The 8,783-nt window shown below is 40.6% G+C and overlaps 1 long non-coding RNA gene across 3 annotated transcripts in view; it reads left to right on the forward strand.

The window, feature by feature from the left end:
* The window catches only part of LOC130361503 (uncharacterized), a 58,355-nt gene extending 55,526 nt beyond the window's left edge, over positions 1 to 2,829 (forward strand). For all 3 annotated transcript variants that reach the window (XR_008891032.1, XR_008891031.1, XR_008891030.1), the window contains one exon: positions 1,649 to 2,829. This is a non-coding gene — a long non-coding RNA (uncharacterized LOC130361503). The remainder of the gene's footprint in view (positions 1 to 1,648) is intronic.
* The last annotated feature ends 5,954 nt before the right edge of the window (positions 2,830 to 8,783 follow it).

The raw sequence follows: 8,783 nt of genomic DNA on the forward strand, positions 1-8,783 counted from the left end.
TTATTGTCCTCCGTTCATATTTTCTTCGTTATTGCATCCTAAACTGACCATTCTAATAACGGATGCAAACTGATACAAAGGGATGCCACCAGGTTTAAAGTTAACCCCTTCATAACCTGGGGTTTTTCTGTTTTTGCACTTTCGTTTTTTCCTCCTTACCTTTAAAAAATCATAACTCTTTCAATTTTGCACCTAAAAATCCATTTGATGTCATTACAAGGTAAAATTAGTGGTGCAAAAAATAAGCCATCAGTAATTTTACCCAAATATCTACGGCGAAACGGAAAAAGAAATCATTGTGCGACAAAATCAAAGAAAAAACACAATTTTGTAAATTTTGGGGGCTTCCGTTTCTACGCAGTACATTTTTTGGTAAAAATTACACTTTTTCTTTATTCTGTAGGTCCATAAAATTTTAATGATACCCTACTTATATAGGTTTGATTTTGTCGTACTTCTGGAAAAAATCATAACTACATACAGGAAAATTTATATGTTTAAAATTGTCATCTTCTGACCATTATAACTTTTTAATTTTTCCGCATATGGGGCGGTATGAGGGCTCATTTTTTACGCCGTGATCTGAAGTTTTTATCGGTACAATTTTTGTATTGATCGGACTTTTTGATCGCTTTTTATTCATTTTTTCATAATATAAAAAGTGACCAAAAATACACTATTTTGGACTTTGGAATTTTTTTACATGTACGCCATTGACCGTGCGGTTTAGTTAATTATATGTTTTTATAATTCGGACATTTCCGCACGTGGCGATATCACATATGTTTATTTTTATTTACACAGTTTTTTGTTTTGTTTTAAATTGGAAAAGGGGGGGGGGGTAATGATTCTTACTTTTATTGGGGAAGGGGTTAAATGATGTTTATTAACTTTTTTGTCCACTTTTCTTTTGCAATGTTATAGCCCCCATAGGGGACTATAACATGCAGTACATCGATCTCTCATACTGTTCAATGCTATGCCATAGCCCACTGTGCTAACTGGCACTTATTAGCTTTCATTTTAGACGCGGCAATCAACTTTGAACACTGCGCCTAAAGGGTAAAAAGCACGCGGCACAATGATCAGCGCCTCGTGCTGTTAACCACGGGTCCTGGCCATTGCTAGGTGCCTGGCCCAACCCACTATCATTATAGAAAGAGAAAGGACCCAGGACGTATCGGTACGTCCTGGGTCGGGAAGGGGTTAAAGTGACAAGTACATAGAACACCAATAACTTAATCTATAACCTATAACCTATGTCATGGACACACTTCCTTGATTGACAGCTGTGAGCGCAGGACTCACAGCTGGAGGAATAATCTATCCCACTGTCAGCTTGTGTCCCACTACTGTCAGTGAGGACAAGCTGGGAGTTGTAGTTTTGCTAATGCTAGGGGAGATGTGAGCAGACAGCATACTGAGGGAGGGGGCGGAGACCTGCACAGTGAGGCCACGCCCCCTCCCTTTGAGAGGAATTCAGACTAGTGAGCTAAATTAAAAGTGTAATAAAAAAAAAAGGTGCTAGACACATACAAATTAGATGTACATGATCAGGATTAGGTACTGAGTGATATATTAAAAACATGTTCTTTTGTTCGATCTGACGGGTATGCTTTAACCATTGCATATTATTGCATTATTATAGAGTCCTGAGGAGAGTGGGTCCAAGACGGACATTGAAGCAGCATCTGCCACACAGGATGGGCAGGAGTGCAGAAGAACATGTGGTTCTGCACTGGGTCACCACAATAGGAGTTACACAAACTGTGTAACATGTCTACTCTGCTGTGTATGACTTTTTTGGTGTGGTCTCTGGTGGCCACAATCAAGCTCTCAATTCTGTGAACAATCTAACAAAAATCATATTGCATTGCATATTGGTTTTACAGCAGGTAACATATCCAATAAAGCCGGCTTCACATGGGTGTAATACTGCTGTAAATCCCCTTCTGATGACCCCAACATGACAGCTATCAGTTCAGGTCATTAGACCCCTGGTCAGGCCGGGATTTGAGGCCGTAAAGAAGACGCATATATGTAACTATAATACGCATGTATGAGCAAGCCTGTGTTTCTATCCCTGAATGCCCCCTTTAATCTTCTCCCTTTTTTGAAAACTATTTCTTGACTTCTTCTTTACTTTGATAGTGTTGATATTTTTTGTGACTACTTTTTCCCATTATTCGTATAGAGAACAACAACAAAAAAAATATTTTGTGAGGCCGCACCGGAGGCAACTTCTACCATTAATTCTGAGTATAATTACGAAGCGTATGAAGAACATTACTGTATATCATTTACTTTCTCAGTCAGTAATGACAACGCAGCATCCTCCTGTCACAGCACATTAATGAAGAGAAATCATTTGTCTGGCATTGGGTTCAGAACGAGATGAAAGGTCTGCTGGGCAGGCAACCATAAACATGTCTCATTCCCTTTCCAGCGTACAATCTCATTACTAAATGGCACTTTGATTCCCAGGACGCAGCACAAGCAGACAGGGAAGAACACACAAATCTATACTCCGAAGACACTGTCCCCAAATTGACAAACTGTCCTCCTCATTGAGACGTTATAAACAAAGGGAAAAAATCGACACAATAGAATATAGAGGAGATTAGATACACAAATAACCACACAAATATAACAGAATGACATATGCCAGACATAGTTGGATCCCTGAATAAATAGAAACTTCCCTGAGTCTATTACTGTTAGTTATTACTTGCATTACATCATTAGGTAAACTTCCATTGTAAAGCCCAGTGCATACAAGTTCATATGTGGATGGCAATTTTGGGGAAATGGATGCAAAAAAAAATTGTTGTAATACCCTTTTTTACCACATGTTGAAGTACAGTTCATCATAAAAGAAAAAAAAAAAAAACATGGAGTAAAAGGGGCATTTAAAGGGGTACTCCGGCGCTTAGACATCTTATCCCCTATCCAAAGGATAGGGGATAAGATGCCTGATCGCAGGGGTCCCGCCGCTGGGGACCCCTGTGATCTTACACGCAGCACCCCAGTTAGAATCAGTCCCCGGAGCATGTTCGCTCCGGGTCTGATTACCAGCGACCACGGGGCCGCCGGCGTGTGACGTCATGCCTCTGCCCTGTGTGACATCTCGCTCTGCCCCTCAATGCAAGCCTATGGGAGGGGACGTGACAGCCAGCACGCCCCCTCTCATAGGCTTGCATTGAGGGGCGGAGCGTGACGTCACAGCCGCCAGCCCTCTGGTCACCGGTAATCAGACTCGGAGAGAACATACTCCGAGGACTGATTTTAACTGGGGTGCTGCGTGCAAGATCACGGGGGTCCCCAGCGGCGGGACTCCCATGATCAGGCATCTTATCCCCTATCCTTTGGATAGGGGATAAGATGTCTAAACGCCGGAGTACCCCTTTAAAAGGCTATACTGACCTATCCTGACCCTCCACAGCTGCCATGTCAATGCTCCCAGTGATGTGTGTGAGAAGTACCCACTAAGTTAATTGGGGTATGTGGGGGAACAGGTTATTGGGATTAGGTTGTGCAAATGTCAAGTTTGTGACGCCAGAAGCAGGGTTATGTATGTAGAGTGATATATAATCCTTTTTCTTGATATATTTTCCCACAAATCACTACCTCAAATTAGCTGTGATCCATACACAAGATACCAGGAAATAACACCTCTAAAGCTAGGATTTATAAAAAAAATAGTTAACTTCTGGTGCACATGTAATACAAAGAAATAACACTTCGGGACAATGCTGACTTGGAATAAAATTTTAAATACACATTTATTTTGCTTGAGAAGCTTTGTTACTGTCACAGTCCAGAAGCAATTTAAAGGGGTACTACGGTGGAAAACATTTTTTTTTTTTTTTTTTTCAAATCAACTGATGCCAGAAAGTTAAATAGATTTGTAAGTTACTTCTATTAAAAAATCTTAATCTTTCCAGTATTTATCAGCTGCTGTATGCTCTAGAGGTAGTTAAGTTGTTCTTTAGACCACAGTGCTCTCTGCTGACGCCTCTGTCCATGTCAGGAACTGTCTGGAGTAGGACATGTTTGCTATGGGGATTTAGTTCTACTCTGCACAGTTCCTGACATGGACAGAGGGGGCAGCAGAGAGCACTGTAGTCAGACTGAAAATAAATTGTGTTTTCCACCAGAGTACCTCTTTAAGCATATAAGACTTGGTTATTATGAGACTTGTAGTTATCCTGAGAGTAAGATTTACTTCTACTTTGTTTTACGTGTTAGATTTAGAGACTAGATTTACACTGGACATTATATGATTCCTCTAGGAATAGCCCAGCTTGTTCTTCACTATACTTGGGATGAGATTTTGTAGAGGACTTTAGACTTGGCTTGTTTCTCCCTTGTGGTACGCGTTGACTCAGAGGCTAGGTGTAAGGCTAAGTTTCCACTTTGCAAAAACACAAATAAAAACACCCATTCTTTCTGTTCAGTCTGTTCCATGCAGGGAATAGTAGTACCTAAATAATTAATAAAATAAAGAGAATTAAGTTAATAACAAATAACAAACATACACACACTTTAGAAAACACAATTAAAATACATTATTAATAAAAAGTTTAAATTGAAATTAAAAAAATATATTATTTTTACAATTACATGGCTCCTTTATACATTTTTTTTATATTGTCGGCAAAATTTTTATGTCCCTGCCCGCTCACATAAATTGGTCCCTGTTTGAAAATTAATAAAAATTTTGTTTAGATATACATTTTGTTAACTACAATTTTTCCATCCCTACTGCATCCTTTTTTTTTTGTTTGTTTTTTTTTTTTATTTTTTTATTTTTTGGTTCCCACAAAAATTCTTTAAAAAATGCCTAGGATCATAAAACATACTTTCATTGGTGTACAATTAAAATATAGGCAGATATACAAAAGAGTATATAGATAGCAACCCAGCTTATCCTAGTGTTGGATATATTGCTGGAGTAGAGGCTATACTAACCCTGCTTAGTCGCATAGGACCCCCTACCAGTTACTGCAGGGAGGCCTTCCTAGAGAATGCCAACCTGCAACAGGAACCTCCTGTCTTTCCCTGGTTCTGGAGGGAATGGAGGCGCCGGGTGCAGTAAGTATAGCACGTCAACAGCAATAACTCAGCTGGTTTGTAAAAACCTCAACCTAATTATTCGGTGAGTATACAAATTGTAGGCACATCAATTATAAGGATACAATGATTGCATACAAATATTGTACAGTTTAAGCCACATAAATCCAGCGCGTTTCGTTGCGGCGCATTTTCAAGGGGCCCAACTTATCAGGGACAAGTGTTTAGAGGGTAGGAGTATATTTTCTCCCATAGCCTCCCTCACTGAATAGTAGTATGATCGTGATACGACATGTAGAGGTATCGATAAGTATTCTGGTGTGCTTAGGTAGAAAGGCCCAGATGGGGTTATGTAGGTAATGGTCCAAGGTTTATGTTCCCTCTTGTATTTTGATAAATACCGTCCTTAAGTTGATGTGATGAGTGTATAGGTGCAGAGCGGTAGATACACAGATACAGATACTCTTTTAGATTGTTAGGTTGATAAAATAAACCTTATGTGGGGGGCACAGAATATACACCCACAGGATGATGGTCCTACATACCACTTGGGGCCGTATCATATGGCGTCTTTAGGATGGTTTATAGGGCCATATGGATGCTAGGTACCTGCATTTAGGTGGATTGGTGGTCAGCGTGTGCAGGAGTCCAGGATGGCGCGGCATTAAGAAGCAGGGCGTGACATCATGATCCTCTGGCCCCTTTATCGAGAGTCATCAGGCACGGAGCGAACTTCGCTACGTGCAACTGATGACAGGGGGGTGCTGCAGGAGTGATCGTGGGGGTTCCCAGCAGTGGGACCCCCGCGATCAGACATCTTATCCCCTATCCTTTGGATGGGGGATTAGATGTCTACGGGTGGAGTACCCCTTTAGATTTACATAGTTACATAGTTACATAGTTAGTACGGTCGAAAAAAGACATATGGCCATCAAGTTCAACCAGGGAATTAAAGGGTAGGGGTGTGGCGCGATATTGGTGAAGGGATGAGATTTTATATTTCTTCATAAGCATTAATCTTATTTTGTTCCAGGAATGTATCTAATCCTGTTTTAAAGCTGTTAATTGTTCCTGCTGTGACCAGTTCCTGAAGTAGACCGTTCCATAAATTCACAGTCCTCACGGTAAAGAAGGCGTGTCGCCCCTTGAGACTAAACTTTTTCTTCTCCAGACGGAGGGAGTGCCCCCTCGTCCTTTGGGGGGGTTTAACCTGGAACAGTTTTTCTCTATATTTTTTGTATGGGCCATTAATATACTTATATACGTTTATCATATCCCCCCTTAAACGTCTCTTCTCAAGACTAAACAATTGTAACTCCTTTAATCGCTCCTCATAGCTAAGATGTTCCATGCCCCATATTAGTTTAGTTGCGCGTCTCTGCACCCTTTCCAACTCCGCAGTGTCCCTTTTATGGACAGGTGCCCAAAACTGAACAGCATATTCCAGGTAAGGCCGTACCAATGCTTTATAAAGGGGGAGTATTATGTCCCTGTCCATGCCTCTTTTGATACATGACAATATCCTGCCGGCTTTGGAAGCAGCAGCCTGACATTGCATGCTATTCTGTAGTCTGTGATCTACAAGTACACCCAGATCCTTCTCTATCAGTGACTCTGCCAGTTTAATCCCCCCCTAAGACATGCATGTTATTAGTACCCAGATGCATAACTTTACATTTATCCACATTGAACCTCATTTGCCAAGTGGATGCCCAGACACTTAGTCTATCCAAGTCATCTTGTAACCTATACACATCCTCTATAGACTGTACCGTGCTACAAAGCTTGGTGTCATCTGCAAAGATAGAAACAGAGCTGTTAATACCATCCTCTATATCATTGATAAATAAATTAAACAATAGCGGGCCCAGTACTGAACCTTGGGGTACACCACTAATAACCGGGGACCAATCAGAGTACGAATCATTGACCACCACTCTCTGGGTACGATCCATGAGCCAGTGTTCAATCCAGTTACAAACTAAAATTTCCAAACCCAAAGACCTTAACTTACCTGTCAGACGTCTGTGAGGGACAGTATCAAACGCTTTAGCAAAATCCAGAAACACTATATCCACAGCCATTCCTCTGTCAAGGCTTCTACTCACCTCTTCATAAAAGCAAATTAGATTGGTTTGACAACTTCTATCCTTCGTAAACCCATGCTGGCTATCACTTATAGTACAATTATCCCCTATGTATTCCTGTATGTAATCCCTTATAAGTCCTTCAAACAATTTACCCACAATGCACGTTAAACTTACCGGTCTAAAGTTTCCTGGGGAAGACCTAGAGCCCTTTTTGAAGATTGGCACCACATTCGCCTTGCGCCAGTCCCTTGGCACAATACCAGACACCAGAGAATATCTAAATATCATGAACAGGGGTACAGATATTACTGAACTTACCTCTCTAAGAACTCTTGGGTGTAGTCCATCCGGTCCTGGGGATTTGCTTACATTTATATCACTTAACTTACCTTGTACCATCTCTACATTAAGCCAGTTCAGTACATTACATGATGTGTTACCAGCACTGACCTGTACATGATGTGTTACCAGCACTGACCTGGCCAATGTCAGCTCCTTCTTCCTTAGTATATACAGAACTAAAGAACCCATTCAGTAGCTCCGCCTTCTCTTGATCGCCTGTGACAACCTCCCCATTATCATTATTAAGGGGTCCTACATGCTCTGTCCTTGGTTTTTTTGCATTTATATATCTAAAAAAATATTTAGGATTAGTTTTGCTTTCTTTGGCCACCTGTCTCTCATTTTGAATTTTTGCTGTTTTTATTACATTTTTACAGATTTTATTAAGCTCCTTGTACTGTTTAAATGTTATAGCTGACCCATCAGATTTGTATTTTTTGAAGGCTATTTTTTTGTTGTTTATTGCTCTTTTAACATCATGTGTCAGCCATGTAGGATTTAGTTTTAATCGTTTATATTTGTTCCCCTTTGGTATATATTTAGCTGTATAGTTATTTAGAGTTGATTTAAAGATGTCCCATTTACCTTCTGTATCAGTATTTGACAACACCTCCCCCTAGTCTATGTCCTGTAGTGCAGCTCTCAGCCCAGGGAAATTTGCCTTTTTAAAGTTATATGTTTTTGCTTTCCCCGTCTGTCTTTGTTTTCTACATTTTAAGTCAAAAGTAACTATATTGTGGTCGCTATTACCAAGGTTTTCCCGCACAGTTACATTACCAACCAGCTCTGCGTTGTTGGAAATGATCAGATCCAACAAGGCATCACTTCTTGTTGGGTCCTCCACAAACTGGCCCATAAAATTATCCTGCAATAAATTTAGGAATTGTCGCCCCTTTGTAGTTTTAGCCAACCCCGGACCCCAATCTATATCTGGATAGTTAAAATCTCCCATTATTACCACTGTACCTGCCCGGGCGGCCCTCTCTATTTGTTTATGAAGCCGAACTTCTATCTCTTCAGTGATATTAGGGGGTCTGTAGATTACACCAAATACAATTTTTTCAGTATTTACCTCCTTTTGTAATTCTACCCACAGTGATTCCACATCCTCAGAATCATCACACACTATGGCATCGTTCACACTGACTTTCATACCACTTCTTACATACAGACAGACTCCACCACCTTTTCTGTTCATTCTATCCTTGCGAAACAATGTAAACCCCTGCAGATTGACAGCCCAGTCATGCGAGGAGTCCAGCCATGTCTCAGTGACCC

This window comes from Hyla sarda, chromosome 3 (assembly GCF_029499605.1).
Source record: "Hyla sarda isolate aHylSar1 chromosome 3, aHylSar1.hap1, whole genome shotgun sequence".
Classification (NCBI taxonomy): domain Eukaryota; kingdom Metazoa; phylum Chordata; class Amphibia; order Anura; family Hylidae; genus Hyla; species Hyla sarda.